At 38.8% G+C, this 25,756-nt stretch overlaps 1 protein-coding gene across 1 annotated transcript in view; it reads right to left on the bottom strand.

Annotated features, from left to right (window-relative positions):
- LOC145984022 (ligand of Numb protein X 2-like) overlaps nt 1-24,765 on the bottom strand; it is an 881,878-nt gene extending 857,113 nt beyond the window's left edge. Inside the window, exon 1 of the mRNA XM_083117335.1 lies at nt 24,667-24,765. The gene's annotated coding sequence lies outside the window, so the exon portion shown is untranslated. The remainder of the gene's footprint in view (nt 1-24,666) is intronic.
- Nucleotides 24,766-25,756: the final 991 nt, after the last annotated feature.

The raw sequence follows: 25,756 nt of genomic DNA, 5'->3' as shown, positions 1-25,756 counted from the left end.
AGAGCGTCTCCTGGATTCTGCTGGCGACAAGTGATTGATCGTTGGCGTCCTAAGACCAAAGTCGAGTCGGGATTATGAGAAACAGCTCATCAATCCTGAGTCGTAGTTTATCCTCCAAAATATTATTAATTGTTCAGCCGGATGCTATGAGAGGCAAAACACCAGTTGCGAAGGCTGGATTTAACTTATCCAGTGCCCATTTAATACATAATTACGAACTGCAAATAGGCATTGACGTATGCAATATTAAGGTAAGGAAGCGAATGTTGACATTGCAATATTTTCTTAATTAAATTTTGTTCAGGGAGCATATCAAGAAACATTATTCCAGTAGTGATAATGATCTGTAATCTAGTTTGTAAAACAACATTTATCCATGCTTAACGTTGTCGTCTTGTAATCAAAGGGTCCCGGTTTCGATATCCGGTGGAGGCACATAGTGGTGCGGATTCCACTTTAAACTGTAGATCCAGTCCCGATTAGCCTACATGCATTAAGTGGACTTAAAACAACAAATCAATCAATTTATCGGTGCTTTATTGAAGCACCAGTTAAGAAATTGTGGTTACTCTGGATTAGAACCAGGAAAGCTATTCCTTTACACAGATGTTCATGAAATGGTACTAAGGGTTGGGGAAAATTTCACTTCAATATTTAAGTATTTTAAAAATATTTCCTTTGGTATTATGCAAACCTATTTGTCATCTATAGTGGTAAATTAAATTTTCCTAATTCTCTGCACGAATCCTTTGATATAGCATGTTCAATTGTGTGGACTTTTATAAAGTTCTATTAATGTCGTGTTACGCACACACATACACTCATACAAATAACCATATGTTTCAAAATTCCCTTGATATTTACATAAAAGGAATTAATACATGCAAATTAGTCTCGCGTATACATGATGTTCGAATAGCTTATCCCTAATGTACTTTGAAACAATACTAAAGTTTCGTATCCTCTTTGACACAAATATCATCACCTGAATAATGTATTATGGTAATTTCTTTAATGAGCCACTCATTTTCATGAATAGGAATATCGTTTGGGATTTTTCTATCATAGTTTGGTCTGGAAATGTTCTAAAAGGAAAAATCAATGTAATTGTTTGGTTTTCTAAACCAACACCTCCCCTTCCCCCTTCCCCCTTCTCTCTCTATGTTGATGATTTTCCAGAGATTATTTATGTTCGAAAACGATTCCCTTTCTACTACACCGAAAATGTTCTCTCTCGATTTTATGAATATAATTCAATTACGCAAACATATGTTTTGCTGTCAGATCCATGTATATCAAGAATCTAGAGACAAAAAATGCCTAGGAGCAATTTACTGTATACAAACTCAATAAGAGGCTATCAAACGGAAATATAGTAGCTTACATTTTAATATATATATATATATATATATATATATATATATATATATATATTTGGGAAGGGTAGTGGCTCCACTGTAGAACACAATAAATGAATACACATTATTCTGTAAACAAAGCTGAAATTTGGTGCACACACATAAAACACATACACATATGTGAATACATTATACCCAACATGATGTAACGTGTAGCAGTGTCCCCGTTACAAGAATATATAAACTTAATATTTTTTTTCGTATCTATACTTCTTTATATTAATGGTTGATTACCTAGTGATGTGGAACACACCTCGTATATAACTATACATCCTGGTTTTAATATAAGTTTCAAGAGTTTGTTTCTATCTGCCAGCAAGCTGAGCTGGAAGTTGTTATAGGTGACAACAATGCGGGAAAGCCATCGCTATTGTGTAAGAGCCAAGCAGACACGATCTTATGAAAACGTTGTCACAGGGGAAAAGACGAAAGATTAGACTGTTTTTCCACTCTATATCTGTCGTGTCCCTTGGCGGACAGTAATTAAATTTATATCATAATAATCCCTGATTCTTTAGCTGCGAGACAGTACTTCCAGAATTTAGCTACGTGGTCGCAAAATAAAGTTATGCCTGCGCAAAACTAAACCTGTATAATTTATTTTACTCGACATTTTTCAAGTTGTAATTTTCTTGTTTGTTTGTTGGCTTATCGCGAGGCCGTTGCGGGGAGAGAGGGGAGTTGCAAGAAGCCATACTCCCTAGTCAAATTAGATACTGTGTATAACGTTAAATATTCCATTGTATGTTTATAAATCACAAAAGGGTCAAAGTGATAATTTATACATGTAATTAATTATGTTTCTCATTGATACCTTATGGATTTGTATTTTATTGTGAGGTAATATTTGTGCAAAGATAAAAGTTTGTAAATCCATCACGGCACCGAGAAATCCTATATAAGCAGCGGAGCTCTGTGGCTCGTGGCCTTTTGTATTCTAACATCTGATAAATGCGAAACTCGTATAACCGTCTTTTCTTTCAACGCTCGGACTTCTGCCTTTATATCCATTTCGATCTTAGAAATTAGTTCATTCTGGGATGACCTTAGGACAGTTACGTAGCTTTTCTGGTCAGAAGGCGTATATTCTCTCTGTTCTATGCTCCTGGTCAGGGGATACAATTGAGAGAGTAGTGATTGTCTTGAGATATGCCGGAATTCGGGATCGGCCGATAGACTGTTAGTAGTCAACGTTTGTATCCCTGGTCAAGGTATACCTTTTCTTATTCGGTGGTCACGGAAGAATCTTCGGTTCTCTGGTCAGAGGCTGTAGAGAGAAAAGGAAGGTGGATACTTAACTGGATATCGACAGAACCTAGTGGGAAGGAGGATTGCCGACTGCTTGTAGGATCTTGGTCAAGATTTATAAGTAGATTGAGAACCTTTGACCCAGAATTACGTCGGACCTTTCATCGAGAATCAAAGCAGCCGGATTAACCCGAACCTTGAGCCGAGGAGACTCAAGCCCCGAAGAGTTACTGAGCGTGAAGCCGAGGCTCAATAGACCATCAACCAAGTAATGATCCAGGGCGGATATTACAAGTGGCGCTTCAACGTTTGGTGCTCGAAGTATATATATCCGGTGGTTCTTCTGAAGTTACGAAACATCGAGATGGCAACAAGAAAGTGTAAACGCAATTCATTGTCGACGATTATAGAGGAACACGGAATTTTGCACTTTCATTGTTGCTCCGATCAAGATGAAGAAAAGGTGGCATTTAGGTGCATTTCCTGCGGCCTGTGGAAACATTTCGTTTGTGAATTTGAATCCTTGGAAGTGCAAAATTTAGATGCCGTTCGGTGTAAAGGTTGCCAGGGCGATGAAGATGAGAATAAGGAACCTGCTATTGCACTTCCTCCGTGGTTTTCAGTTTGGTCCGAATTGGAAGAAAAGAAAAGGAAAAAAAGAGAAAGCAGAAGAAAAAGAAAACGACGAGAAGATAAAGCAAAAGATGAAAGGAAACGTCAAATTGAAAAGACTACAGAGGTGGAAGCTCGGAAGGCGGAAGAGAAAGCTAAAAACATCGCTGAAGAGAACAGGTGGCAACAGTTCTGGAGTATATTAAGAGAAGAGAAAGCACAAGAAGAAAGAAAACGACAAGAAGAGAAAGCAGAAGAAGAGAGAAAGCGACAAGTAGAGAAAGCAGAAGAAGAAAGAAGGTGACAAGAAGAGAAAGCAGATGAAGAAAGTAAGCGACAAGAAGAGAAAGCAGAAGAAGAAAGAAAACGACAAGAAGAGAAAGCAGAAGAAGAAAGAAAATGACAAGAAGAGAAAGCAGAAGAAGAAAGAAACCGACATGCTGATAGAGAGGAAAATGAAGAACGTTGGAAACAACTGCATGAAACTCTAAGCAAGGAGCAGTCCCAAAATAATGAGAAGTGGGAGATACTCCAGACAACGCTTAGAGCTGAACGGGAGCGTGGAATGGAAGAAATTTCTCGTTCCATGGACACTCTGGGAGTGAGTGTAACCAAGCTTAAGGAACAGATGACGGCTTATCTAGGGGAAAATGAGGAAGTTAGTTCTAAGGTTGCTGAATGCTTTGAGAGGTTGGAGAATTTTGGTGAAGAACTACTTCAAGCAGAGAGTAAGGTTTCCTCTTTTTGTGAAGAGATAAATACTAGTATTTCCATCTTCCGTGAAGAAGTAACCCACAATATAACCAGCGTTCGTGAAGAAGTTAGAAGGGAACAAAAGGATAAACTTTGATAACATTGAAAGAAATAACATTTGTGTGGTCACCAAGTTACGTCAGCTGAAATTAAACGTGGAACAAAACATAAGATCCCTGAGAGACAAACTTCAAGAACTTAACGTACATCCATCTCAACAATAAACTGCTGTTAAGTCACCTTTTGGCTTTGATAATCATCAGTCAGTTGGAGAGACGTCAGATTACGTCGAGTGTAAGGGTGCACGCGGACCTCCGAGTAAGAGAAAGATCTCAAGGAAGGATAATGTTAGGCCCACAGTGGAAGATCCAAATGTCGTCGTTGGGAAGAAAGAATTAATCACAGCAAAGTTGTGACCTCCATCGGTAACTCTGGCGCTGGTAGGTATAGAAAAAACGTCGAAGAGAGAAAAAATCGGAAGAGGCTTTCTTGTGATTCCTCCTCCGAGGACGAAAGACCACCGGGAAGGATTCGTCAGAATAGGCGAAAACGCGGAAGGAACTAATCTCCATCTTCTTCAGATTCGGAATTTGATAAAAGGATGGAAGGACGATATGGAAAATTACCTCGGATATCTGACTTAAATCAACTCCCTAAGTTCAGTGGTAACATTGAGGCTCAAGTGCACAGAAGTACTTGAAGGAACTAAATGTTAACTTTGAGCTTATGCAAGTTCCAGAGAAATATCTTCTTCAGTTACTATCCAGATTGTTTACCGGACAAGCCGAGCATTGGTTCCAGGCCCATTACGAAGAGTTTAGGGACTACAATGGATTTTGTAAAACGTTTACTGCTACATTTGCTTCAGAGGAAGCAAAACAGAGACAACTGGACGTCTTGAGAAATAGAAAGTACTATAAAGGTCAGGGTCAAACCACGGAAGAGTATGCGTGGGGAATCTATGCTGGATTTAAGAACCTTTCTCCGGTACTCATAGAAAGTGAAGTCTTGAATTATAGACAGATGTCTTATAAAATCAGACAACTTTGTCTCGTTAACCCCCCGAAGACAATGGAAGAGTTAGCAGCGTTCCTGAAAAGATATGAAGTGAATGCGGAGGCTGAAAGCTGGAGACCAGATTGGTTCAAGAAAAATGAAGCTGGGAACAGTAATAATGGACCTGCGGGGAGAAACTTTAACAACGACGTCAGTAACCATGAGGAACTAAGGACCGGTAATAATGGTTACCGTCAAACTAGGGAATTTAGAGGAAGGACGTGGTATATACGTCGGCGTAATAGACCAGAACCCAGATCTGATCCCGAAACGAGAGCACCAGAAGGAGGTTACGTCGAGAGAGAAAGAAACTCAGCATCTCCTCCTCGAAGAAGAGCCTAAGATTCTCCTAACCGGCAATTCGTAACTTCAGGGTCTCAGACATATGAGCCAGAGTTCCCGAGGACCTTTTAGCAACAAGAAGCGGTTGATCAGACTCGGCAGTTCTATTGGAGTGCTCCAGTATATCGCACTAACCAAGGTTTTAATGGGATCTTGCTTAAGTTCCGTTCCGCTTGTGCAAGGAAGTAGTAAAGAACGATTAGTATCCAATAGCGAAACATTTAACAGAACTTACGAAATCCATTACAGCTACTCCTTGACCAAAATAGAAGAGAAAGTTGTGGAAGAAGTTGTTAAGAAGTCTGCTGAATTAACTATTTTCCATGGCACGCCCAAAGTGAAAGCTCATGTTGCAGACATGCCTGTTGTTTGCTTACTCGATACTGGGAGCGAGGCTTCATTGTTAAATTTCGACATTTGGATGGAACTACTTGAGAAGTACAGAGGAATGAAACTACAGAGGGATCCAGAAATTCGAATAGTTGGAGTAACCGGTTTGAATCGGATAAGGATTTGTGGAAGGAGGAATATTAGCATCAAACTTAGAGACCAGGAGTTGAACACTGAAATATTTGTGATAAAGAAGTTAGGTGTTGATGTTTTACTGGACATTCCGTTCCTGAAGCCCTATGGAGCCAATATCTTGTTTGCTGAAGAACGAGTTGACATTATAAAGTAGCTGCACTCCGCTCACTGTTAATATAGATTACGACGGAGGCAAGGAAGCCAGAGTAAACTTCGCTGTGTTGGATAAGTGGAGTGCCAGTAAAGATAAAATTATGGAAAGGGTTGAAGAAAGTCAATTCTTTTCCAAGAGTGAACAGGATAGTTTGTTCCATTTGCTTATGAAATATCACCACGTATTTTCAGAAAGACCTGGCTGTGCTAAAGACGTTCAGTGTGAGATATGGTTGAAGGATTTAGAACCAGTGTTTAGGAAGCCTTATCCGATCCCTGTTGCCAAGCGTGAAGCTTTAGAAAAGAAGATAAATCTATGGAAGGAATGGGAAGTCATTCAACCTTAGAATTCTGTCTATTTGAATCCTTTAATTGTAGTGGATAAACCTCAAACAAGTATGCCCATGCATTGATTTTCGGCTACTAAACAACAAAATGATATTTCCGAGAAGTTCCGTCGAACCCATCCATGATTCTCTGCAACGCTTCCGAGAATCCAGGTACTTTTCCAGCTTGGATCTCGCGTCCGGTTATCTTCAAGTAAAAATACACCCTGATCATAGAAAATACACAGCTTTTTCTTATCGAGGCCGCTTATATGAATTTACTCGGATGCCTTTTGCACTTTCCAATGCGGTCAGCACTTTTGTCTCAGTTATGCACAAATATTTTGGCCCAGAAAGTGAGGAGTATCTGACCGTATATCTGGATGATTTACTTATTCATTCCAAGACGCTTCAAGAGCATTTACAGCATATACAATTGGTCATAGAATGATTGAGAGAATGTGGAATGACCATACAATTAAGAAAATGTGAGTTTGTCAAAAGGGAGATTCGCTATTTAGAACATAATATCAGGAGATTAAGTAAAACCTGACCCCGCTGGTAATGAAGCCATTTTGAGATTTCCTCGACCTACCTGTAGGAGGGATCGCCTTAAGTTCTTAGGTCTTGCTAATTGGAGAAGAAAATTTTACCCGAGATTAGCACAGGATGTAGAGCCCTTAAGTCACCTCCTAAGGAAGTATGTTAAGTGGAGCTGGGGTGAAGAGGAAGAACAGGCGTTTGAGAAAATGATGCATTGTCGCAGCCAGACTTTAATTTAAGCTTTTGTCTACAGTGCGACGCCTTTGCTAAAGGATTAGGCTGCAAGAACCAGAAGGTGGAAAGAAAACAGTAAATTTTATCCAATATTCAAGTTAAAAACTGAGGAACAATGAGAGACACTATTCCATCCATGAACTGGCGTGTCTGAGTATCATTTTTGGAGTGGAGATATTTTCAGTTTATCTAAAAGGCCAGTCATTTAATATATAGTCAGATCACAAGGGTCTCGTCTGGTTAAATAACTCTCAAGACCTTAATAGCAGGTTAACTAGATTGACTTTGAAACTACAGGCTTACCAATTCCAGATTATTTACGTCAGGGGAAAGGGTAATGAGACAGCTGACACTATTTCCCGGTATCCTGTGTCCGATTCACCAGAGGAAGAGATCCCGAAGACACTTTTTAAGGTGAAATATATTTGGCAGGAACGGGAAGAGACTGAGGAACTGGAGAAGTGGATTGAAGCCCAGAAAGAGGACTTGTTTTGTCAAAGCATCTTGAAGATCTTGGAAGCTCCAGAAGAGACCCATACCATCACTCAAGGTAGAACCAGGAAGAATTATTGTGTACATGGAGATTTATTGTTTAGAAGAGTTCAGGGTGAATCTATTTTTTGGAAGCTTTGTGTGCCGGCAATATTTGTTCCCCAGATACTTAGGAAAAATCAAGATAGCCTAGGACATTTTGGCATTACAAAAACCAAAGCTAGAATAAAATATAGATATTTTTGGCCCAAACAATCCGGTGATGTTACTCGGTATGTTAAGGATTGTGAGATGTGTGCCAAGACAAAAATGGATAAGATAGTGATCCTGAGAGAGAAGCTTCACATTTCAACCAAGGATCCTCATGAGATGCTGTCCATTGATATTATAGGCCAGCTACCAACTTCCCATGGGTTCTCCTATATGTTTACCGCCGTTGACATTGGCACGAAATTCATTTCGGCGTACCCTCTGAGGAGAGCTACAGCTCAGGAGATCGTGAACTTATTGGAGAAGACGTATTTTGCTCGCTACCCTCGAGTAAAAGTCATCCTCTCAGACCGAGGGACCCAGTTCACTTCGACAACCTGGAGCGAGTATATGAAAAGGAAGGGCATTACTCATGTCTGCACTACAGCCTATCATCCTAGCAGTAATGTGGTAGAGAGAATTAACCAAGAAGTCGTCCATCTTTTGCGGCTGTTTTGCTACAGAGAGCATACTCGTTGGGACACCTTCATCAATGATGTGGTTTGGTTATTGAACAATTCGGTCTCCTCCGTTACGGGATATGCTCCATCTGAACTCTTCTTGAATTGAGCCATCCCGGAGGAACCCCATGAAAAGTTTTATTGGCCTGTACCACAGGATGAGAAGACGACGTGGGCTTTTAAATTATATCAAGCTCAAGGGAGAGAAAAGGCCCAACAGAAGAGGAGGAGAGTGAAGATTCAAGGACAAGCCTTGACCCTGGAGGAAGGGGATCTGGTCCTAGTGAAAAACCGTAAGTTGAGCTCCAGTCGTCTCCAAACTATCTGCAAACTCTTCGAGGTGTACGTCGGTCCATACATCGCTACCCAGACGAGGGACAACTCCCCACTTCTCCTGCAGCCGTCTACAAGGGAGCCTATAGATCGTGTTACTACCAGAACCTGAAGAAATTCACCTGCTCCTAAGACGGACGGAGGGAAATTCTTTTAAAAAACACGACTTCTTGCGATAAGTGTGGAACTTGAGAGTTGTCAGTGAAATATTTATGAACATTAAGCGAAGTTTTGAAAATTTTAACAATTTTTTGTGAAAGAGAAAATTGATCAAATTTTCTCGTAGGAAGCGGGGCAATTGTAACGTGTAGCAGTGTCCCCGTTACAAGAATATATAAACTTAATATTTTTTTTGGTATCTATACTTCTATATATTAATGGTTGATTACCTAGTGATGTGGAACACACCTCGTATATAACTATACATCCTGGTTTTAATATAAGTTTCAAGAGTTTGTTTCTATCTGCCAGCAAGCTGAGCTGGAAGTTGTTATAGGTGACAACAATGCGGGAAAGCTATCGCTATTGTGTAAGAGCCAAGCAGACACGATCTTATGAAAACGTTGTCACAGGGGAAAAGACGAAAGATTAGGCCGTTTTTCCCACTCTATATCTGTCGTGTCCCTTGGCGGACAGTAATTAAATTTATATCATAATAATCCCTGATTCTTTAGCTGCGAGACAGTACTTCCAGAATTTAGCTACGTGGTCGCAAAATAAAGTTATGCCTGCGCAAAACTAAACCTGTATAATTTATTTTACTCGACATTTTTCAAGTTGTAATTTTCTTGTTTGTTTGTTGGCTTATCGCGAGGCCGTTGCGGGGAGAGAGGGGAGTTGCAAGAAGCCATACTCCCTAGTCAAATTAGATACTGTGTATAACGTTAAATATTCCATTGTATGTTTATAAATCACAAAAGGGTCAAAGTGATAATTTATACATGTAATTAATTATGTTTCTCATTGATACCTTATGGATTTGTATTTTATTGTGAGGTAATATTTGTGCAAAGATAAAAGTTTGTAAATCCATCACGGCACCGAGAAATCCTATATAAGCAGCGGAGCTCTGTGGCTCGTGGCCTTTTGTATTCTAACATCTGATAAATGCGAAACTCGTATAACCGTCTTTTCTTTCAACGCTCGGACTTCTGCCTTTATATCCATTTCGATCTTAGAAATTAGTTCATTCTGGGATGACCTTAGGACAGTTACGTAGCTTTTCTGGTCAGAAGGCGTATATTCTCTCTGTTCTATGCTCCTGGTCAGGGGATACAATTGAGAGAGTAGTGATTGTCTTGAGATATGCCGGAATTCGGGATCGGCCGATAGACTGTTAGTAGTCAACGTTTGTATCCCTGGTCAAGGTATACCTTTTCTTATTCGGTGGTCACGGAAGAATCTTCGGTTCTCTGGTCAGAGGCTGTAGAGAGAAAAGGAAGGTGGATACTTAACTGGTTATCGACAGAACCTAGTGGGAAGGAGGATTGCCGACTGCTTGTAGGATCTTGGTCAAGATTTATAAATAGATTGAGAACCTTTGACCCAGAATTACGTCGGACCTTTCATCGAGAATCAAAGCAGCCGGATTAACCCGAACCTTGAGCCGAGGAGACTCAAGCCCCGAAGAGTTACTGAGCGTGAAGCCGAGGCTCAATAGACCATCAACCAAGTAACGATCCAGGGCGGATCTTACAATGAGCAACCTGATTCATATGGACTAGGAACAACGTTTGCGGATGTGTGTAGCTGATCAAGGGCAGCATACTGAGCATTCGCTGTGAAGAGCTGTTCATACTTAATGCAGGATATCACTTGTAATAACATGAAAACAATTAACGATATCTTAAAAGTAGACTGTACCAATCGATTCTTCAGAAAATTTTACATGACTTGGATATGTTACTTGCTGCTAATCCCATTCGACAAATTTACATTGAATTCAAGATAGCGGAGCGAAGATGGCAAGATGTGTAACATAAGTCGAAGATACAGCACTTGGTCTCCTAGATACCACATATGGTTCCATTCATGTCCTATAATATCTGGTTTCACACTTTTAAGCATCCTGTGTGTTTGTGTGTGTGTGTTATCTTCCCGTCACGATATCGATTTCAGAAAATCGTTTTCTCAACCCTGAGTCCAGATATTTTGAATGCACGTAATTTATTCCGGAAATGCGAACACAATAATTTCAGGGAGAAAAGTTTGTAGAATTCAAGATTTATATCCGCATTCAAGAAAGAAAATGAACCGGACCCTGTGGCCGAGTGGTTAGCACATAGCGTTGCGACAACAAGGTTCCCGAGTTCGAATCTCGCTCGGCCTTGGTTGTTTGTGAAAAGCCATTCATCACTCACCCCATCTTCGCAAATTAACCAAGAGGCACAAAACGCGAAGCAAAATAAACTAAATCAATCAATCAAGATAGAAAATGATCTTCTGAAATCGGAATAGTAACAGGGAGATTTTCTTTCCGATACAGTATACAAAATTCGGGATCCTGCATATCCCTAGTGACTTGGGAAAAATCAGAGGAGTCTCTGGAGCAACGCTTCGCATAACAGTTGAGAAGGGATTAAAGCAAGTGTACGGAGCGAAGCAGTGTGCGCAGCTGCGAGCAGCTGTGCGCGTTGCTCCCTCACGCAACCCATTTCCATCTCGCGCGTTCATTGGTTGAGTCCTCTCGAATCACTACTTGCGCAGAGGACATGAGTTCGTTTGCCTACTCCACAGACTCCTGGGACAGAGTATAATGGAAATGTGTTTGCTTTAAGTTATGCAGTGATGAAACTGACTTTGTCGAAAATACTTTACTCCTAGACTGTAGATATTCTAATTGTAAGAAAAAGAGAATATGGAAATAATTCCACGACAGTCCTGGTAACGACAAAAAGTTTTGAAAAACAATTAAAAACTCAGTTAAGTGGCTAATGCGATCAAAAACTTTATAACACATCGATAGTGAACTAGGGACCATATTAAGAAGGAGGGTACATCTAGGGAGAGTGTACGGCATGATTCTGTTATCCCTAGGGCATCCAAATACAAAAATCTTAGTGTGCACATTATGTAACTAAGCACTACAACAAAGAGGACGGAGAAGAAATAAATTTGATGATCGATTGGTTTGATTTGTTGTTTTAAGTCCACTTCATGCAGAGTAAGGCTAATCGGGACTGGGCCTACAGTTCAAAGTTGGATCCGAACCACTATGTGCCTCCACCGGGAATTGAACCCGGGACCCCTTGATAACAAGGCGACGACGCTACCACTGCGCCATCGGGCAGGCCCTTAATGATCGAATTTACGGTATAGCTACTGGGTTAGCACCACTGCCATTACACTTTGACCTCGATTACAACACGATCAACATTTGACAATCGCAACGCAAAGTCACATAATAACTATTAATCACATGCTGTAACAATTTATTAATCTCTGTCGACATGTGGCCGGTGGAAATTCGACAGCGGCACAACGCTAATGCTGTAAATAATGTTTGATCTATATTCCACAAAGTCTACTAATATTAAGATCTCAACTCTAAACAATAGTAATCGGTCAACCATTTGCATAATATTCTGTTATCTGTAACATGGTTTATATTTCGATGTTTTTGTTTCACTGCGACGTACCTTAAACGCGATTAGTTTGCATTATATCAAATTAAACTCGGAATTAACGCTTCGGAATGCACGTTGTTTGTACATATTTAATGTATCATTTTCTGGTATGGCCACTAATGTCCAATTATTTTGCTTTATGCATTTGTACTTATAATTTGCCCCTGATGAAAATGCATTTGTGGCTATGATCGACAGAGTGATTGAGTGATATCCATCCTACAATTATTTACTATCAAAACTGGTATACCAAGTTTCTGAACGACGTATATGTATGTTGTCTTCAGGCCACCGAAATTCGGAATACAGAATAAATGAGCAAGTTCATAAAACTATCTTAAAGAAACCTTCAAGATTTTGATCAATAGCCGAACAACTACTCTAGGTATATGTTTTGATCAAGACCTTGCTCAGTCAGGAGCATACGTAAGCTGCAATATGTAACTACAGTTGTTTTCTCTCCTTTCCACAAAGTAGGGAATATTACGTAACTAATCTCATGATAATTCCTCCTCCGTGGACGTGCGGTCTAAGGCGCTCTGCTTTAGGCTCCGACTGCGGGACGGCATGGGTTCAGTTCGTGGGTTCTCGGCCTGTGAATAGGACCGGTGGCAACCCACCATCGTGAGAAAATTGGGATGCTACGAGTGAGTAGCGTAACCCGGTCTCGGAAATCTGCTATAACGGCTTGGGGTTCGACGTGCTGACCCCACGTCACCCCATTACCGGTTGAAGATATCCATACCTCTAGGTAGGATTGTGGGAGGGAGACTGGGAGTCGGGAGATCGGCCTAGGCTCTTCAAGGGCTGTCGAGCCAAGGGTTATGAATCTCATGTAAATATATATTTGTAGAAAATAGTGTCTGTGTATATTCCTCACAAAGTTTCAGTTGTCTTCTTAATAAGTATACCCGGGCCTCCCCGATGGCGTAGTGGTCACGTCGTCGCCTTCTATTCAAGGGGTACTGGGTTCGATACCCGGTGGAGGCACATAGTGGTTCGGATTCCACTTAAAACTGTAAGTCCAGTACCGATTAGCCTTTCTGTGCATAAAGTGGGCTTAAAACAACAAATCAAACAAGCAAACAAATAAAATCAATAAGTATAATCTTATCGGAAATTTTAAAAATATAACAAAAATCTTTAAAAGTGTGAATAGCAATATATGAAGCAGATTCGTTGGCGCAGAAAGTCGGTTTCTAACATTGTCGGTTCAAGTTTGATGTACCGCCGAAGAATGAACTGGTGTATGGCAGTGTATGTCAGCTTTCTACCTATTCTGATGAGGTCTGGTGCCTTGAATTGTCGGCTCACATTCCGAGTTCGAGCCCTTGGAAAAGGAATGGGTGTGCATTTGTTCTGTAATTTATTTAATCAAATCATCATTCATTCTCATCATCACGATTAACTTAAAAAGACAAGGAAGCGATGTCAAAAATCAAATGCAATATTACATTTACGTGCTGACACGTGGCATGGTATGGAGCAGCTTCAACTGAATATTAGTTAGATTGGTAGAAATGTAGGCAGGATACACATGGCACTAACAGTTTACAGGGACCCGTTTTGAGATAACACAAGATTGCGTGCATCATTGGATACAAAAACACGTGAATGATACGATACATTCAGCTCACGGTGTAATACCAAAAAAGAATATTTTAAATATTTCTTCGCTCCCTTATACAGAGAGGCGACGGGAGAGATAAATTAATCCGATTAGCTGTCTCTTTAGTGTACGTCCCCCAAATTTTCTTTCTACGCCTATCTAATAAAAACTATTAATTCACATCTATAACTTTTTAATTATATAGGAACGACCTATATTCCATTAATTTCATTACTATGTTGGACAAGCAGAACACTATGACGAAATTCATATCCAGGTTATGATTTTTGTTCATAAACACAATCTGCAAGTTTCTAATATAAAAATATAAAAAAGTAGATGGAAGTTGGTCCCATTCACGAATTTATTCAACTGAAGAACCGATTGATCGGCGGGAGTAGGTTAAGAATGTTAGGTATTCCAAATTACTGGTTAATATCTACAACAGAGGGGCTTAACGTTGTCATGATTGTAAAGGAATGTAAATAATACGGGATACTAAAATTTTAAAAGTGCATTTAAAATGGTTTGAGTGGTGGAATGACGGACAAATGCAATGCTGTGATTAAATAAGAAACTGATGTTAGAAATAGTTTATATTTGATAAACAAGGTACTCACAATGTATTCCTATGATATGCTACCTAATTGTTAGAATATATATCAACAAACTGTTTTTAATGCTCACGGCGTAATATAGCCTAGTTATTTCTCCACATAAATGAGAAAAAACAACTTTAATAAATTCTCTGCGTCTTCAGTTATTTTTTTTAAGTATACTTTATGCAGAGTTAGGGTAATCGGGACTGGACCTACCCGAACCATTATGTGCCTCCATTGGAATCGAACCCGGGACTCCTTGATTAGAAGGTGCCACACTCTCTCTTGAGTGCATTGAAACTTCATCAACCTAAAAATTCATAGAACACTACTAAGAACATTAAACGCATTATATATTTTTTTTAAAGTAAGTAAACATTTTTAATAGTTATAAAATGTTATAGCAAAACTTGCTTTTCTAAAATAAGGTTTATATGCATATACTGCCGCACGAGTTGGTGTCTCAGGTGGGTTATCTAACTCACTCGGTCCTAATGCCACCACCGGAGGCTATTTTTTGTAATTCCAAGAATACCATCCCTTCTTGCGTTGCTATTAAATTCAGCAAGCTTTACAACATGGGTCCACACGTGAGATGGAAAAAAAATCATCTCCGTTTTGGACTTAATTTATATCTGGTTGCGAGAAATATGCAGTGCATAACAATAGGAATAACTTCATTCTAAGAGCACTTTAGCAGCTACACGGGCATTAATCTTTACAAATAAATAGCCCAATGTACAGAATTTATGCGCAGTTGGTTAGGGGCGCGCGGCCCTTCCCATTCTCCATCGAATCGCCACTTTCATTTTGCTCCACGCAGACCAGCACTAACCGTAATAAACCAGAGCCACAGCGCTACTGTTTCAATTCCCATGTCATGGGAGGGGAATATTCCTAGTGGACGCTGCAAGAGGAGATGCATGCTGGGACAAGAATAGCATAAACCAGAACAGAAGAGTAGAGAAATTTATTTTTCGTGCACGTATGTGGTGTAGAGGTTTGGAGAGAGAGAAAGAGGGATGTTGAACATTTGGCGCGGATACATATTCGTTGTCTTCCTCTGGACATAATTCAGCTTAGCGGATTAACGACTCCTATGGAAACGGGTGGAAAAGGGTCCTTTATGAGCTTTCGCTTGGATGTGCATTTAAATGAGCAACCTGACCGCAAGAGAAGAACTGAAGTTGGAACAAAACTTAATGCCTCCTTTGTTATTGCTTCCAGCAAAAATAACAAAATTTTCTCCTAGTTCGCAATACAAAGCAAACATGCATATATTCCTTCAATATGGACACGCTCTCGTATAAGCTTGTTACTTCTATCGCACATCTAAGACATATCTTTGTTTTTTATTTTTGTTGACTTGATGTCCCTTTTAAATTTCTAGTTTAATCTAGGTTAATAGTTAACAAACATTTTAAGTCTTTGGATCGTGCCTAGCTGTTCGCTAGGCATACAAAAAAGTTTCAGACTCAATGTAGACAACATTGCGCTGCTTGTTTCCTAAAGGAGCGAACAGATTCTGAGGAATCTGTGGAGCAAGACCGCGCATTACGGTAGAGAAGGGGAGAAAGCGAATGGGAGGAGTAAAGCAGTGCGCGCCGCTGCAAACGGCTAGTAGCTGCAGCCGCGTTTTCCTCTCTCACGCATTCACGACCGAGCCCTCTCCAGTCCTACTAGCGCAGATAACTTGTTTTCGTTCCTTGCTCCAGAGATTCCCGGGACAGAGTGTATCTACGCTTTTCCCAGGATTGAGAATAAATAATTCTCTGACGATGTCCGTAAGAACTCAACAGACCTGATTTCTATACTCTTTAATGTGCGACGCCCTCAGCTTGGCAGCAATCCAGAAATACTATTAACAATAAATCTAACAAACTTTTTGAAAATTGTTTTAACGAGTTTTCATGATTTAATTTTTGTAGTCAATGCATTTGAGTTTTATGTTACATTTATTGAAATTGCTATACCGCACAATCAACCCTTGTGTTTTTCCATTTCGGCGTAAGAAAAAATATGTTCAATAGTAGTACTTCATTCGAGCTTCTATTTGCCACTGTGCATTTTTCAATTAGATGTTCCTGTTCTGAGAAATAATACAAACTTTCTTACATTACTTACCATTGCCATAGCTTTCTTCTTGTATTCACATTCATGTTGTAAACACACAGTATTGCCAGGTCGAACTTTGCTTTTTAACGTGGAAATAGATGCTAATTTCCACTACGATTAAACTTTTATATTTGTTTATTTTTTTTATTTAATCTGTATTTACGATTTTAATTTTATTTTTGGACATTGATGTTTCTATTTTCTAATATCTGTAAATTATTTTAATTTGTTTTTCTTCAATTTGTTTGTGAAATATATGGTTTTCGGTTATTTTATTGTTCGAGGGTGTCTGATCGTTGTGCAGTAAGGGAGATCTTGACTTAACTTGTCTTCCTTATAGCACAACTTTAGGACTACCTTGCGTTGTGACGTTTCTCGAGGAATGTCTACGTTGTTAGGTTAGGTCCGTTAGGTTGGTTCTTTAGCAGAAATACACTGTAAATGTATTATTTATGCTAAGATAACTAAATCCAACAACCCATACATAACAAATTAGGCATTTAACTTACATATTCACGCAAATTAGGCTCATTATGTTTCATTTTAATGGAGGTTCCTCAAACTTAAAACCGTGTTTCTATCCTCTTCCAATCGCTTCCTCACTATAAATCCTACATACCCTTTCCAACGATGTATCATACATATTTGTATTAGGAAGGGTCGATTCAACATCCGTACCATTGAGATTTCCGTTAAGCATTATAGCCTGTTAAATTTTACATACAACCCACTGAGCGTCTAATGTTAAAAAATTTAATCAATATGCTAACTTATGTATATTTTAGAGACACAAACTGATTCGCGTGCTACAAACTTCAGCCAGATGAGTTGTTCGAGATTGTATTAAAGACAAGCAGTATATAACCTGAAATAATTTGGACCTATTGTGAAGCATACAACGCATGTGAACTGAGTTTGAACAAGAATCATACATAAGTTGTTCATGCAATTTTCAATACATGATACAGCATCTTGTCAACTGATACATAGAAAAAAAGAACAATCAATTTTAAATCGATATCAAATAAATTAGTTCAAGGTATCAGACTCAAGGCACTTTCGCACCAAGGGCGTATGCAGTCTGACCTCTGAGAACATCTTTAAAATTTTAATTATCATCAAGAAGTAGTAGCTACTAAAGAAACCAGTTAGGTCCTGGTTTTAAATCCCGACCTGGCCATGGGTGTTATTTGTGAGTGTCCCTTCATCAATTCCATCATATCATCACTCATCTTCATTTTCGCGATTACCCAAAAGTGGTAGAAAAGCGAAGTATAATATTCCAAATCAATCGATCAATCAATAGGGAAACTACGTTGTTATGGGTTATAGATGAAATCAGGCAGAGTACTATGGATATTTAACTTTTCGTGTTTGATCAGTAATGAATTAAGCAGTAATTAGTTATTTTGCTTTCCTTAATGCAATACATTTCAACAGCAATCAAATTCTAATATTTATCTATAAGGAGGATCAAATCATAATCTATTATAAAACAAGTGCAACAATAACATAATAATCTATTTAATTTTCTGCAGAAAAGTAGCCAGGTAAAATATAACGACACTAAATACGCTGGAGCTTCACTATGTCATAGTGGCTTGTTATTACTGGGTCTCGGGTTTGATGAGTTCCTGATCGTATAATGGTTTGAATTCCTCTTTAAACTGTAGGTAAAGTCCCAACAGGCCGATCGGTCCATAAAATAAGCTCGAAAACAAACTTTGCCATGTCGTTAGCTAAGCCAAGTACTTTCTAGGCCACTGTTTGTACTTTTTTTATGATGATTGTGTTATAAGATGAGAAAAATACACAACTCTGTACGCCGAGGTAATGTAGCAAACACATTCTCAATGGGAGGGGTTGCTGATCGGATCCAAAGACCGCAATGGGAATTGAACCAACAATTACACATATCCAGCCATTTGCGTGATAACACTTCCTGGCACCAGCCTGACTATGCAATTTGTGGCTAACCGATTGTCAGTGGTCGAAGCATCAATCACAACCCAGTTCGATGAAAAAGAGAAAAGGCGTCCACTCTGTTTAACGAGAGCTACATTTAAAAAATACATTGCTGTGAAATTTCTGGCTACAGTATAACCATAAGCAAGAAGGGCGAAGAAAATCCTTATATATATATATTTGCTTAAATAAATGCATATAACTGCTGAAAATGAACATTAGCAACAATGTAAGAAAGGGTGAGGTAAACTTTTGGAGCAATTATAAATTCTAATAAACATTGCATTCAATCTAATGTAGTCCTTATGCCTCTATATTTCTAAAGTAGAAGCGGTGAAAGTTCCATTCGGAATACGAAAACATTGTTGGAAAGTGGAACTAGAAACATCAAAGAAAAGAAACTCAATTTTAGAACTATTATCTGCATCATGTAAATAAATAGAGATGTATCAAATCTTTTTATCAAAGTCTGTGTTCAAAGTTTGTCTTCTACTTTAGAACTAGCGATCGCAACTTCGTTTTATTAACAGCAAAAAATTAATTCGAGTTTCTCAAAAATCGACTTGCCTTGACATTGTAGATTCGTAAACATTTTTAAAAACCCATTATAAGTTCGCAAAATTGTTGAGTTGTTGTTGTTTTAAGTCCACTTTATGCACAGATATCCACCTGGTGTAGAATCCAGGACACCTACGACTACACCATCAGGGAGGCTCCTACAAAATTGTTTTTAGTTCTATTACTCATTAATGCATTTTCTGTAGTACAACTTTTTTACGTAAATAAACACCATGAGGACATAAGTTTTTTATGTTTGCAACATCCTTCCAAAATGAATCCTAAAATGAGCAGCACTTACAAGATGTACTTTAGTAGCTTAAAGACTCAATGAATGATATTCCGTAGGTAAAATATTGTACACTATCTTCATTTAAGGTAAAAACTTGTATTTTTACTTAAGTTCATTTTCAAGAGAATAACCATCATTTTGTTCAGCTATATTTTCATTATTTTTTAAAAAAAGAAGAGAGAGATTAATTATAAAGTCACTTCTCTGATTCCCTTTCAGCCAAGCCGTGTAACATAGAGTGGCATATCGTCTGGGGCTCTAAGAGAATAGGAACTTCCCTGAAATTTCTCGGTCTTCCCAGATGATTCCGTAAATTCACTGCTGCATAAAACGTCAATAGCTATGTTCTAATTTATCTTAAGTGTTTAAACATGATTCTCCTTCGTCATTTCAACCTATCACCTATCGTTCATAAGGTAGCCGCCAAATCAATACTCCAGCGAGTCTAGATTAAATGTCCTAGTAAAAGTTCGCATGTCATCTACTCTACGGTACGCGAAATAAGTTTATTATAACGTAACCTTTGAGCTATAAGGTAAAATTTTCGTTGCCATCAGCAAAAGTGCTTGACTATAGCCAGTGCTTTTTCTGTTGGAAGAGAGGTTTCGATACTCTTCAAGTTAGTTTGTTAAGCGATACTCGCCCGGTACGTCCTCATTTCCGGATCAAGCTTGCCATCTTCCTAACTTAAGACAGGAAAAAAAGAAGAAGAAGCGGAATATGTGTTCGACTGTATATATTAGGCAACTTTTTTTCCTTTTCTATGTGTCTTCTTGATTTTTTATAATCCTGTCTTTTTATTTTCTTTGTAACCATTTTTGTATTTTCTTTTTTTAAATGTCTTCCCTTTTTTATAATTTTGTTTATGTACACCAGGTAAATGTATAAACGGGGTTATGTGGGAGAACAGCCCCAGGCTGAACCTCGTCATTCAATAAAGAAAATTTGAATTGAAATTTGAAATGAATTAGATACGGCGACTACATATATGATTGAGGGGAACATTTTTTTATTGATTGATATATATATATATATATATATGTTTTATATAAATAGTTCACGTGTTTAAATTTCCTACTGTCATGTTGATATTTTATCAGTAGCATATGAACATGCTGAACTGGACAGTCACACATGTTACAACTGTGTTGTGCAGGAACTAAATCTGTAGCGTTATGATGATAGTTTTTCAATTACAAATTGTAAATAATGCTTCATGGCTCAGAATAAGTATTTTATGACCAAAGAAATGCAAGTGTAATTCAAAGATGATAAGTTCAACGTAAACCCTACAGTTATCGTATTTTAAATATTGTGAAGTTTGTGTAGTTTATTTGGCTAGTTCATATTGTGCAGTCACCATTTTTAGGACTGCATTTATTCAAAAGGACCTTGTGAGAACCCTCTTGCTGCCTTCCGGAACTGAGGACGTAGAAATTCTTATGGAAGTTTCAAGCTGAAGATCGATCCGAAACCGAGAATGTACGTAAGTACCGTGCGAAACTGACATTATTCCCATTGTGTTGGTTTGTTATCGTGTTCATCATGAGAATGACCCAAAATATTGTGGTATGTTCACAAACGATAGTGTATTTAATCTAGTTACACACACATTTCATTTTTTTAAATAAAATAAAATAAAATGTTATTATACTCTGCCCTGTATATCTTCGAAGCAAGGCCGCGCATAGCGGCAGAGAAGGGGGAAATCGAGTGGGCAGAGCGACGCAGTACACGCTGCTGCGAACGCTGGTAACTGCAGACGCCATCCCCTCCCCCGCTCCACACAACCTGGTTCTCCCTCACGTGTTCACGTGTCGCGTCACCACTTGCGCAGAGACTTGTTTTCGTTCGTTTGCTCCAGAGATATACGGGACAGCGTATAGTTTTATTCTCACCTATAAAAAGGTACCGTTACGGCGTATCGTTGGGTACCGCCAGAAAAAAAAAGCACTGCAGCAACAAATATGTTCTTTCCCCTACCAAATACCAAACTCAAAACGTTCCGCTTACAAGCGGCTGTGGTAAATATGGAAGTAAAAGCTTCTAAAATATCAGTTCGTCTGCTGATTCTCAATTCTCCCGCGCGCATTTGTACCGAATGCTGTTAACGTGAAAGCTATAATTGCATGAACATCCAAAGAGCTCCAATCCTTTATACCCACGTTCAATAAGCTGAAAATTTAAGCATCCGTGGTTTCGGCTGCGTGTGCTCAGTTGCAGTTCGATAAACGGTTTGGTGCTTCGTAGTTAAGCTAAACGCGGGTTTTAATCTCGGCAACGAAAGTCACTACCCTACGATGAAGCTTCCGATTTTTATATCTAGCTAATAGAGGGCGACCTGGGGGGCTGTATTGGAAATTAGTAACCGGGTTTCAATCATCCGGTTCGGGTCGCTCGGTTAGTTGGTGTATCGGCCTTCCATATTGGGACTAATTCCAGGCCTATTACCTGGTTACAGTGTCGGAGGTTTGTTTGTCACGACCGTGATTCTCGGACGGAGTTTCTAGCCGATGCAATTTACCAAAACAGGTAACTCGCCCAATCGAGCAAACATTCAACTGGATTGCTTTCCGATTAACCTAAATTTCTGTAGTTAATTTCAATGGTCGAATTTTAATTTCTTAAATCCGAGTTTAAATTGGGCAGATCATCGATCGAAAACTGATTTCCGATTTCAGATATTTTAAGCCATTAGGAAAAATTATGTACGAGTATAGGAGTCGGAGAGAAGGGTATTTGTGTATTTCAAAGAATCATTTTTAAAATTGTTTATTCCCTTTAGTAGAAAATAGGGATGGGGCGATATGAAATTTTGGCCGATACCAATAAAGTACCGATATAAAATTTACCGATACCAAAAACCGATATTCTACCGATCCGATATAAAATTAGAAATGGTCCTTGAAGAACCTGAAATGTTCATTGATCTCCTTAATAAATGTGTGTTTTGAGGTGACTGCAGTGCAAGAGAAGCTAAATATTTAGACATTTACTTTTTAGAAAGAAGAGCATGGAAATTATCCATAAAAATTACAACAAAAGGCAGAATTTTGCACTAAATTATAAGATATTTATCGATATATCGGATCGGTAAAATAATCGGTAATTTTATCGATAAGCCGATACACCGATATACCTATATCGGCCGATACCGATAGAGTACCGATTAATCGGTCCCATCCCTAGTAGAAAATAATATCTACAGAATAAAATTTCTTATAATTCCATCAAAAAATTTTCCCACGTTTTCCTGGGTTGCTTTACTTTAAAATTCTTTAGAATTATAAACTTTAGTTTGGAGACTTTAAAATAGGTTACAAAATATTTCTAATCCAAGGCAACGGCTGTCTAAATTAACGAAAAGTTGAAGAGAAGCGAATTTCCCCTTTAGAACCAATCAAAAAACGAGCAAACATTAAATAGTGACTTTATCCCTCGCATTTGGCTACGTTCGTTGTGTACAAAGCGTTTCTTTCTAGATATGCATATTTGGACCTGCAGAACTAACCTTGAAGTAACCTTCCATATTTTTATGCAGCGTTTCAATAGGCCGCTGACAATTTATACAGTGCTTTTTAATTGCAATATGTGGCGGTAGTGGTTGTGGTTGTAGTGATAAAACTACAGAAAATGGGAATACGAGTAATATTATTGGTTTCAACAGGATGCCGCCATAACATCATACAACCACAAAATCTGTTGCGAGATTTCTTCGAATACTGACAACCCAAGGAGCGGGTGCCTCCTAAATTGCTTGAATTCTTAAGTTTCCTATCTTTTTAATTTTTATAATACGTATATCTATGTAATATAATTACTTAATTATGTTGTGGAGAAAAATGTATAACACTTTTAATGACCAACTTAGTTTTTAGATCTGGGGATTCATCAATTGCATTAGTATCTGGAAAGTTAATGTATGTTGTTTGCAGTGCAGCCAAATGATGATGAACTAATGCTCTAGTAAAAAAAGCAGGTGCACACAAAGCTGAGCCCGACCCTGTGGCCGAGTGGTTAGCACATCGCGCTGCGACGCCAAGGGTCCCGGGTTCGAATCCCGGTCGGGCTTGGTTGTTTGTGAATGTCCATTCATCAATTTCATAATTTCATCACTCATCCCCATCTTCGCAAATTAGCCAAGAGGCACAAAACGCGAAGTAAAATAAACTAAATCAATCAATCAATCAATCACACAAAGCTGAATCTCTCTCTCTCTCTCTCTCTCTCTCTGTGTGTGTGTGTGTGTGTGCGTGTGTCTGTATTTGTCTAAATTACATTATAAACGTGCAGTGTCAATTTTAGATTTATCTCTCTTTGACTGTGTGTGTGTGTGCGAATGTGCGATGAAGGGAATAATTTTCCGCATCTAGAAACGTAGAATCGCTTTCCTTATTCATGTTCGTGTTGAGCATCCAGTCAGCACTGAACACAGTGCAGTCATATCTATAAATACATTCCCGTTTCCTTGATTTTCTCGTTCCAAGATCGCACTATCCTAGCAATCTACTTTCGTACTCTCCCCGCCCCCATCTTTATTCAGACCTCTCGCGCACTGGGCGGCCAGGCAACGCAGACAAGGACGCCCAAGTTCAGTGTGAACGCTTACGTTATATCTACTGTCACTTGGCCGTCGTGACCAGTAAGTTGACAGGGGTGACCAGTTAAAACCCAGGAAACGAAATGGCCGCGCATGCCCAATCATACAAATGCGTGTTGTATTGTAAAATCCGTTCTGTGAAAGTGTAATCTTTATTATCCTTTCCTAACTTTTACAAGTACCAGCGGGCACTATTCTAACTGATCTCTAGGCTCATCGCCATATCTTTTGGCCACTATCTGGTCATTTAGTGTCCGAGGCTTTAACGTTGAAGTTCCCACGCAGTCAATTAACAGTGAGCTTGAACACAAATCATGTGTGACACTAACTTTCGATATCTTGTAGTAAACATTAACGATCCTAACGCGTGTAGTCTAATTTTGGCCACCTCGAAAATAAAAACAACTTGCACTCAGTTTGGCAATTTTACAAACTAAGCAGGATCAGCCTCCGAAGGAAATGGATGGAAGCAAAGTGTAAACTATATTGTTCTCAGCTTCATGTCATTTTTAAAAGCCTGGTTTCCCTCCAGAAATGTTGGTTTAGCATTCACGTACCTGGATGACAGGGTCGAAAAATACTAGATGGTCCGCTTCCTTCACGTCGCAGAAGGAAAACATAGAACTAACAAAAAGCAGTGTAGAACTTGATCACGACTTGCCCTGGTAACACACTTCGTGACATCTAGCGGCAGATACGAGAAGTAAACGTGGTTGTGACAAAATTAAAGTCTCTGAAGTCACTTCACTTAACCACTTATTGTTTTTTTTATATAAGTTTCGTTTTTGAGAATCCGTTTGGATTTTACGATTCTAATATCATTAGAAAAGTTAATTCTGAAACCACAAAAATTCTAACAACCATTGTTAACTTGTAAGTAAATGATCTATCAACTATATACATTTACTCCACACAACCTTCGAAGATTAACCTTGAGAGATTGTTATGTATTCGCTTCGATAGAAAATCGGATTTCCGTTTTCAGTAATCTAAATATGCCTAAAGATCTAAATACCTCACAGAGATATCTTCTGGTCTTTGCGTTTAGTTTGTTGCTGAGCGTGCGTTAAGCGTTAAAAAAAGAGACATTTCTGGGGCAGTGGCTACTTGAAATGGTTTACGAAGGTTATTTAGGGGGAAATGGAAGAGAGAGAAAGTATCTCGTTGTTTATCCTCAGTTCCTCCCACACTTGGGAAGAATGGAAGAGGCTTCTTCAACACACGAGCTGCTCCTGCCATCTATCGAGAAAATTCGTTACTACGTGAGGTGTATACTTCGACGTTCCTCCACTACGAGGCGCTAGTCGATGGTAACGAGCTAAACATTGAACGTCTGTCTGATTTGCATAGCAGGCAAAAAATCTTTCTTCGTATTTAAACACAACAATTACCTTAACGGAAAAGTTACAATTCTTGTTACATTTTTTACTGCAGGTGCAAAGAATCTGGAAGTTTGGCGAGTTGAACTGTGAGGTGATCAGGATTGACGATATACAAATTTGGCATTGGTAACATTGCAAGGAATCCAAAATCGCTAGTTACGTCACTAATTTACGTCAACGATACAAATCGGCTATGCATTTCCCTGCATATTTGCACAACAGCTTGTCTTTATGTCTGAAAAAAAAATAGTCTGAAAAGCAAGAA

The sequence above is a fragment of the Lepisma saccharinum genome, chromosome 2 (assembly GCF_977018435.1).
Source record: "Lepisma saccharinum chromosome 2, izLepSacc3.1, whole genome shotgun sequence".
NCBI lineage: Eukaryota > Metazoa > Arthropoda > Insecta > Zygentoma > Lepismatidae > Lepisma > Lepisma saccharinum.
Note: the sequence above shows the minus strand (reverse complement) of the source record. Positions and strands in the feature narration are given on the sequence as shown.